The following is a 9,478-nucleotide window of genomic DNA, read 5'->3' as shown; positions in this document are numbered from 1 at the left end:
AATGAGTTTTCTTTTAATTTGCGAAAAAACTTTGGTTGCTAATCTGCGCAATCGTACACCGCGTACTACACTCCTGGAAATTGAAATAAGAACACCGTGAATTCATTGTCCCAGGAAGGGGAAACTTTATTGACACATTCCTGGGGTCAGATACATCACATGATCACACTGACAGAACCACAGGCACATAGACACAGGCAACAGAGCATGCACAATGTCGGCACTAGTACAGTGTATATCCACCTTTCGCAGCAATGCAGGCTGCTATTCTCCCATGGAGACGATCGTAGAGATGCTGGATGTAGTCCTGTGGAACGGCTTGCCATGCCATTTCCACCTGGCGCCTCAGTTGGACCAGCGTTCGTGCTGGACGTGCAGACCGCGTGGGACGACGCTTCATCCAGTCCAAAACATGCTCAATGGGGGACAGATACGGAGATCTTGCTGGCCAGGGTAGTTGACTTACACCTTCTAGAGCACGTTGGGTGGCACGGGATACATGCGGACGTGCATTGTCCTGTTGGAACAGCAAGTTCCCTTGCCGGTCTAGGAATGGTAGAACGATGACGGTTTGGATGTACCGTGCACTATTCAGTGTCCCCTCGACGATCACCAGTGGTGTACGGCCAGTGTAGGAGATCGCTCCCCACACCATGATGCCGGGTGTTGGCCCTGTGTGCCTCGGTCGTATGCAGTCCTGATTGTGGCGCTCACCTGCACGGCGCCAAACACGCATACGACCATCATTGGCACCAAGGCAGAAGCGACTCTCATCGCTGAAGACGACACGTCTCCATTCGTCCCTCCATTCACGCCTGTCGCGACACCACTGGAGGCGGGCTGCACGATGTTGGGGCGTGAGCGGAAGACGGCCTAACGGTGTGCGGGACCGTAGCCCAACTTCATGGAGACGGTTGCGAATGGTCCTCGCCGATACCCCAGGAGCAACAGTGTCCCTAATTTGCTGGGAAGTGGCGGTGCGGTTCCCTAAGGCACTGCGTAGGATCTTACGGTCTTGGCGTGCATCCGTGCGTCGCTGCGGTCCGGTCCCAAGTCGACGGGCACGTGCACCTTCCGCCGACCACTGGCGACAACATCGATGTACTGTGGAGACCTCACGCCCCACGTGTTGAGCAATTCGGCGGTACGTCCACTCGGCCTCCCGCATGCCCACTATACGCCCTCGCTCAAAGTCCGTCAACTGCACATACGGTTCACGTCCACGCTGTCGCGGCATGCTACCAGTGTTAAAGACTGCGATGGAGCTCCGTATGCCACGGCAAACTGGCTGACACTGACGCCGGCGGTGCACAAATGCTGCGCAGCTAGCGCCATTCGACGGCCAACACCGCGGTTCCTGGTGTGTCCGCTGTGCCGTGCGTGTGATCATTGCTTGTACAGCCCTCTCGCAGGGTCCGGAGCAAGTATGGTGGGTCTGACACACCGGTGTCAATGTGTTATTTTCTCCATTTCCAGGAGTGTATATTGTAAGAGGTAATAAATGCGTACAGAACATCAAAGGCGAATTATCAAAAGCAAACATCCAACACCAGCCTATCCTCAGACTGGTACGGTGGCACACGTACAGCAACTACTGACGAAATCGAGGCTTTGCTCCTGTAGCAACAAGGCACAGGTTTTGTCACGCTCTGGGAAACATCTGATCAAGACAGTGGGTAGCAGTGCGTTTCGAGTACTGGCGCCTGGGAACAGGAAATAGCTACACTGTCCTAAACTGGCAACGTGTTGCAATTCCTTCTGCAGTATCGGCTCAGCAAAGACGTTGGTACATGATACTACGTGTAACTACGAATAGAGAGGTTTCCTGACCGACGGCCGTGTAGACTGGCCAACGTAGACAAAGACTGAGATGAAATAGTTCATCTGAGTGTGGTATTAATGGCTTCTTCTTTGAAGCAAGATATTATTTATTACAAACTACTGTCAGAGATCCTCATCTTCATCAGTAGTTTTTCAGTTCTGAAAATATAGGGTAATACAGTGACGTCATCGTATTTTCCATTCTGACACGTTTCCCTACATTTCGTTCACGAATATCGAAAACAATTGTGCAGTTTTTTTTTTTTTAATATCTAATGTGAGGACTTTTGTCAGTGTGGTGTGTTTGCCTCAGTTAGCCTGAAAGTAACATTTCTATGCTATGACAACAATGGAAGGCAATTTAACTAAAATTTAGTTTACTGAATGTCACACGACAAGATTGGTTATTGTATAATGAAACACGTCACGTAACTATTTGGTGCTATTGAGAATAGAACAATAAATAGTATTCAAAGGTGGGAGTTTATAATCGCTAGCAAACTTAATCGAGAGTGTATTTCAATGTTTTTTTTCTTTTTTGAATTTCCTATCTTTGCAGAATTAAAAAGATTTCTATGGCGAATCCTCGCCGAAAGAAGTGCAAGAAATGAAGTATTCTGCATCAAGGTGGACTCATGAACCATATGTTTTTCTGTGGACACGGACGTTGACCAAGTGTACCATAACAGGTCACCCCAAATACACAATGTTCCTTGCATTTTTGCGTATATGATACAAAAGTCTAAAATTTACAAAACTTTATTCGAGATCTGTTAGAATTCTGCGATATCAAATGACCCAAAGAGACGAGGAGCTTAAAATTTTTAGGTATAACAAGCTCAATTTTACAGCTATTGAAGACGCGGGACGGCGTACGATAAATCAGGCGTTTGTAAGATTTTCGATTAAAAATTAATTATGGTAGTTAAAAACATGTGTCTTGATATTTGACAACAGACAAATGAAATGAAATTAATTTGACTGATGGCCAAGACTTTCTGTAATCATGAACAAAACCACCAGACGAAAGAACATAATTAAAGGAAATAGCCGTGATCTCCAAAAGCAAGCTTTCTTCTTGAGCTGAAGCTGCAGTAACTAATTATTACGTGAAAATATAAGATCAGAAACAACGAGGCGAGAAAGAATCTTAATTTGAAGAGAAATAACGGGACAGTGTACAAACACGGTACTCGTTAGCTAACGTGCACTGGCTTCCAGTGCAGACAGGTTTACCTGGATTATTTTGCACGATACATCGTAATGACAAGGAACGAGTCACTTTACATTCACATAGAAAATTGATTTGCTTGCCCCTCGTGTAAAGCGGAAAGTTTCATTGCGTTTTACGGTTTATACATAAATTTTATGTCACCAGCTTCCACTCAGTTTTATTACAGTTCCGTACTTCCCTGTTCACATGTTCCTTTACGACGCATAATGCGTATTTGACGTTTTTTTATGTAACTTTTTATATAACGTTTCTTTCATTTCTCATTGTAAATGTAAATCACTAGTTGGAACTGTGAACGGCCGGGCTAGTGGTCCCGCGTTGTTTCTTCCCGTCAACAGATGGCATTACTTTTGCCACTCTGGCTTACCAGTTTGCTTCCTCCTTCGCGTACCCTACTCAACGCACTGCGCTCGCTGGTAGCACACCGCGTCTTGTAGTCGCCCACCGCGGCGCTCGGGTCGCAGCACCCAGTGTAAGACGTGTCCTGGTATTCTTTGCATATTTCTTTAGCCAGGCAGTCGTCTGTAGTACTGTCTGGTGTCACTTTGGCACTGACTCGCGTTTTACAGCATCCAGCCCGACCGGCGGTTTTTAAATTTTTTTATGGAATTCATCGTTTATGTGTGTTGTTAAAAGAAAAGTGTGGTGTCACCGCCAGACACCACACTTGCTAGGTGGTAGCTTAAATCGGCCGCGGTCCATTAGTACATGTCGGACCCGCGTGTCGCCGCCATCAGTACTTGCAGACCTAGCGCCACCACATGGCAGGTCTAGAAAGACGGACTAGCACTCGCCCCAGTTGTACGGACGACATTGCTAGCGACTAGACGTACGAAGCCTTCCTCTCATTTGCCGAGAGACAGTTAGAATAGCCTTCAGCTAAGTCCATAGCTACGACCTAGCAAGGCGCAGTTAACCATATCAAGAGAGAGTCTTACTTGTATTCACCATAGAGATGTACCACACAAGAGAATAAAGTTAAGTATGAGACGCTCCGTTCTTTTCTTATTAGCATTCATTGATCATCCTGTTTCAGACTTCACGATATTCTGGGTGAGCTGATAGCGTGCCTATTCGGCCCTTCTCAATAACACTGTGTCGGCACTTCTGTCGACACATAACAAAAAGCACTCTGTCTTGAGGCCACGAGTGGCCTACCGGGACCATCCGACCGCCGTGTCATCCTCAGTGGAGGATGCGGATAGGAGGGGCGTGGCGTCAGCACACCCCTCTCCCGGTCGTTATGATGGTATTCTTGACCGAAGCCGCTACTATTCGGTCGAGTAGCTCCTCAATTGGCATCACGAGGCTGAGTGCACCCCGAAAAAATGGCAACAGCACATGGCGGCCTGGATGGTCACCCATCCAAGTGCCGACCACGCCCGACAGCGCTTAACTTCGGTGATCGCACGGGAACCGGTGTAGCCACTGCGGCAAGGCCTTTGCCTTATATGTATTGTTGCGTGTAAAAATTATCATCTCCCGTCTCCTGCGGTTTCCAGTACAACACCTGCAAATGGGCGTATAACAGCCCGAAACCTGTCGTGTTCTAAATGAAAGAACCTTACAAGTGTAGCGGTGTCTTCAACCTCTGGCAATCATACTTTATTATAGACACTGCCGTCTAATACGCCCTGTACCATGCAGCCACAGTCACAGTATGTGTTGAAAATGGTTTCCACCTGCCGCAGCACATGCGTGTACGAGCCGTAGCATGTTCTGTCTCACCCGTTCACGATAGCCAGGCTGCATCCAAATAGCGTCAAAGGCGTCTTGGATACGCTGCTCCAGTGTCTCCACGTCTGGAATGCGCTCTGCACACAGGAGACCTTTGAGATGGCCCCGTAACCAGAAATCACATGTTTTAAGATCTGGCGAACTGTAACTGGACCCATCCAGCCCATCGGTCAGGGAAGACATGACTGAGATGCTCCGGACGTTGACGGCGAAGTGGGCTTGAGTACCATCATGTAGCAGCCAGAAAACTCTTCGCATTATCAATGGTACTTCTTCCAGCGTGGGAAGCAAAGTCACTCGAAAATTCGCTGTCACCAGGGGTTCTGGGGGTTCTGCATACCATTCCACATATGACACATCCCGGAATCGTGATTGCCTGGCGAAGAAACCAGTGACAAAACTGCTCCCGATGTGGAAAGTCCGTCGCCAGTAAGCGCTGTACACGCTGCAAGTCATAATGTTAGTAACAATTGTCATGTAGAATGTTCCGCACGGTCGTCTGGCTTTCCCTGTACTGGCGGGCCAACTGCCTGGTACTGACACGGCGGTCGCCTTCCGCAGTGTTAATCACTTTTTCCTTCAAGTCTATTGTCCGAATATTTCGGGTACGTCGCTCATGATTTCCTGCCTCCGACAAACGTTCGAACACTGTTGCAAACACTGAATGCTGTGGCTGCGGCGATGGGTCTCTTGCCCGTCGCCCATTGCCATTTGCCTTCCCGTAAGTAAACACCATGTCGGCAAGCTCTCAATTCGAATACGGAGTCATTGTGTACAACGCTGTATCACATCCACTAGAAGGTGAGTCAGCAAGAGATGTGAATCGGACAGAACATTACCAATTATCATGGCAGGAGAGGGCACTGGGGCGTGACGTATGAGGAACAGTACCACCCTGTAGAAGTAAACCATGCCTCCTGTAGCTGTGGCTGAGTGCTACAGCGCGTATTACATCGCAGTCTCTGTAACAAAATACACTCCTGGAAATGGAAAAAAGAACACATTGACACCGGTGTGTCAGACCCACCATACTTGCTCCGGACACTGCGAGAGGGCTGTACAAGCAATGATCACACGCACGGCACAGCGGACACACCAGGAACCGCGGTGTTGGCCGTCGAATGGCGCTAGCTGCGCAGCATTTGTGCACCGCCGCCGTCAGTGTCAGCCAGTTTGCCGTGGCATACGGAGCTCCATCGCAGTCTTTAACACTGGTAGCATGCCGCGACAGCGTGGACGTGAACCGTATGTGCAGTTGACGGACTTTGAGCGAGGGCGTCTAGTGGGCATGCGGGAGGCCGGGTGGACGTACCGCCGAATTGCTCAACACGTGGGGCGTGAGGTCTCCACAGTACATCGATGTTGTCGCCAGTGGTCGGCGGAAGGTGCACGTGCCCGTCGACCTGGGACCGGACCGCAGCGACGCACGGATGCACGCCAAGACCGTAGGATCCTACGCAGTGCCGTAGGGGACCGCACCGCCACTTCCCAGCAAATTAGGGACACTGTTGCTCCTGGGGTATCGGCGAGGACCATTCGCAACCGTCTCCATGAAGCTGGGCTACGGTCCCGCACACCGTTAGGCCGTCTTCCGCTCACGCCCCAACATCGTGCAGCCCGCCTCCAGTGGTGTCGCGACAGGCGTGAATGGAGGGACGAATGGAGACGTGTCGTCTTCAGCGATGAGAGTCGCTTCTGCCTTGGTGCCAATGATGGTCGTATGCGTGTTTGGCGCCGTGCAGGTGAGCGCCACAATCAGGACTGCATACGACCGAGGCACACAGGGCCAACACCCGGCATCATGGTGTGGGGAGCGATCTCCTACACTGGCCGTACACCACTGGTGATCGTCGAGGGGACACTGAATAGTGCACGGTACATCCAAACCGTCATCGAACCCATCGTTCTACCATTCCTAGACCGGCAAGGGAACTTGCTGTTCCAACAGGACAATGCACGTCCGCATGTATCCCGTGCCCCCCAACGTGCTCTAGAAGGTGTAAGTCAACTACCCTGGCCAGCAAGATCTCCGGATCTGTCCCCCATTGAGCATGTTTGGGACTGGATGAAGCGTCGTCTCACGCGGTCTGCACGTCCAGCACGAACGCTGGTCCAACTGAGGCGCCAGGTGGAAATGGCATGGCAAGCCCTTCCACAGGACTACATCCAGCATCTCTACGATCGTCTCCATGGGAGAATAGCAGCCTGCATTGCTGCGAAAGGTGGATATACACTGTACTAGTGCCGACATTGTGCATGCTCTGTTGCCTGTGTCTATGTGCCTGTGGTTCTGTTAGTGTGATCATGTGATGTATCTGACCCCAGGAATGTGTCAATAAAGTTTCCCCTTCCTGGGAAAACGAATTCACGCTGTTCTTATTTCAACTTCCAGGAGTGTATGATTCAATGAAGCACGGAAACCATGGATTACCTAACATAAATTCATTGGGCCCATTTTATTCCGTATCCTCTCATTGATCAATCCCTAGAGTTTGCACACGGTGGAAAAAATCACCCCGCGTTCAAGGGAAACAGGGAATAAAACAATAACCCTTAAGAAAACTAAATAATAGATTTACGATTAAATAAAAGCAAAACATAACCAGAACAGGCGGTTTGTTCGTAAGTGCATATCTATGAACTCAAATTCAGCTGATGAGTGACATTCAGTACTCTTTTGCTCCACAACTCCCGATGTAACATCCTTGTAACTAGCTTTGAGATGTTGCGCTCAAGGTGGTCAGACGTTCCTATCCCACAACTCAACAGCGACCCTTCTGACGTCAACCACGTGTGAGGAGGGGTCCTGCGTTTATTCATCGGAAGGTTCAGCAGGTCCCTAGCACATTCATAATGATTCATGCCACCTAATATTGCCGGCCATTCCATTCGGTTTATTGCCTCCTCCTGAGAGAACGTGTCGACAAGGTGGCTGCAGCGCGCCCAGGCAGCCGCGCAGGATTAGCCGAGCGGTCTAAGGCGCTGCAGTCATGGACTGTGCGGCTGAGCCTGGTGGAGGTTCCAGTCCTTCCTCGGGCATGGGTGTGCGTGTGTTTGTCCTTAGGATAATTTAGGTTCGGTAGTGTGTAACCTTAGGGACTGAGGACTTTAGCAGTTAAGTCCCATAAGATTTCACACACATTTGAACATTTTCTTGTGCCCAGGCATTGTCGTCTTGAAAGACAACCTACCGCCGAAATTGTTGTGGCGTATCAAGACAGCCACGCCACTCGGAAGTAGCCGAAATGCACGCGTTACACACGCCGGCTGGCGTGAGGTCTGAAACAGGATACGTAATGAATGCTATAAAGAAAAGTACGTAGCTGTTGTAATACTTAACTTTAATCCATCATTGTGGTACATCGCTCTTGACGATACAAATGAGACTCTTTAAATACAAGCACTGTAAGGCTAATGGCGCCTTGCTAGGTCGTAGCCATGGACTTAGCTGAAGGCTATTCTAACTGTCTCTCGGCAAATGAGAGAAAGGCTTCGTCAGTGTAGTCGCTAGCAAAGTCGTCGTACAACTGGGACGAGTCCTAGTACGTCTCTCTAGACCTGCCGTGTGGTGGCGCTCGGTCTGCGATTACTGACATTGGCGACACGCGGGTCCGACATGTACTAATGGACCGCGGCCGATTTAAAGCTACCACCCAGCAAGTGTGGTGTCTGGCGGTGACACCACAGAAATATTGGCTGTAATGTTGGACACTGGGTTTGAGGATCCTGTCCCGATGTTGTACAGGCATCAGATGTACTTCGAGACGGCGATGAGAGACACCCGACTTCTGTACACTGTTCCGGCTCAAAACATGAGTAACTCTTCTCTAATTAAACAGTGGGAGTGAATGTCCAAGACGTGCAAAGTTCACCCCCGCCCCCATACTCTTCTGCCACGATCATCAGACGTCTGGCGAAACTTGCAGCCGTTGATGAAGAAAACAAGATACCATTAATCCCCGGTCCATTTCATGTGTTGAGCTGACCACTTTCTTCGTGCACCACGGTTCTGAAGGTTGGGAGAGGGGGCAAGGGGTTGTTCCGTTCATCCTAACTTACGCCTTGAGGCCAAACTGATGGTGTAGAGACGTTTCTGTGCTGCCTGGGTCGACACAGCCCACCCAGTTTCCTCCAAAAGGCAATTCTGAAGTCTACTGCATACTGATGGTTTAGCTAAAACACGTAATTTATAGGTAGTATGAAACGTCCCCTTTTGAACAATTATACAAGACTGTGCTTAAACTGACACACAATATTTTTAGCGCAACGCAATCTGACTTTCAAAAAAATCCCTACGAAAGAATGGCCCTGACTAACATTAACCTATACCTTTCACAAATCACTTACCTCACAAAAATCTTCGTTACTGGAACTACTGCAATACAGCGAGCGCCACTACTGCCAGCTAAATAAAAGATTCAAACTACGGAAGGCACTAACTACTGATAGGCATAGTTAGCAAATGAAAGATTTTAATAGAGAACAAACATTGTATTTACCTTAATAGTCATATATATCAGTTCATAACATCCATTCTTACAAATATCAAAACTCCGCCATTTCTCTCCCCACATCCACCACTGCTGGCGGCTCAACTCCAACTGCGCAACGCTACGTGCTGTTCACATCCAGCTGCCGCTGCCCAACACTACAATGGCAGACAACAATGCAAACTAGCCACAGACT

The 9,478-nt window shown here is 49.1% G+C and overlaps 1 pseudogene; it reads right to left on the bottom strand.

The window, feature by feature from the left end:
* Positions 1-4,384: 4,384 nt before the first annotated feature.
* On the bottom strand, positions 4,385-4,502 carry LOC126163533 (5S ribosomal RNA; annotated as a pseudogene).
* Between the last annotated feature and the right edge of the window lie 4,976 nt (positions 4,503-9,478).

The sequence above is a fragment of the Schistocerca cancellata genome, chromosome 2, assembly GCF_023864275.1.
Source record: "Schistocerca cancellata isolate TAMUIC-IGC-003103 chromosome 2, iqSchCanc2.1, whole genome shotgun sequence".
NCBI classification, from domain to species: Eukaryota; Metazoa; Arthropoda; class Insecta; order Orthoptera; family Acrididae; genus Schistocerca; species Schistocerca cancellata.
Note: the sequence above shows the minus strand (reverse complement) of the source record. Positions and strands in the feature narration are given on the sequence as shown.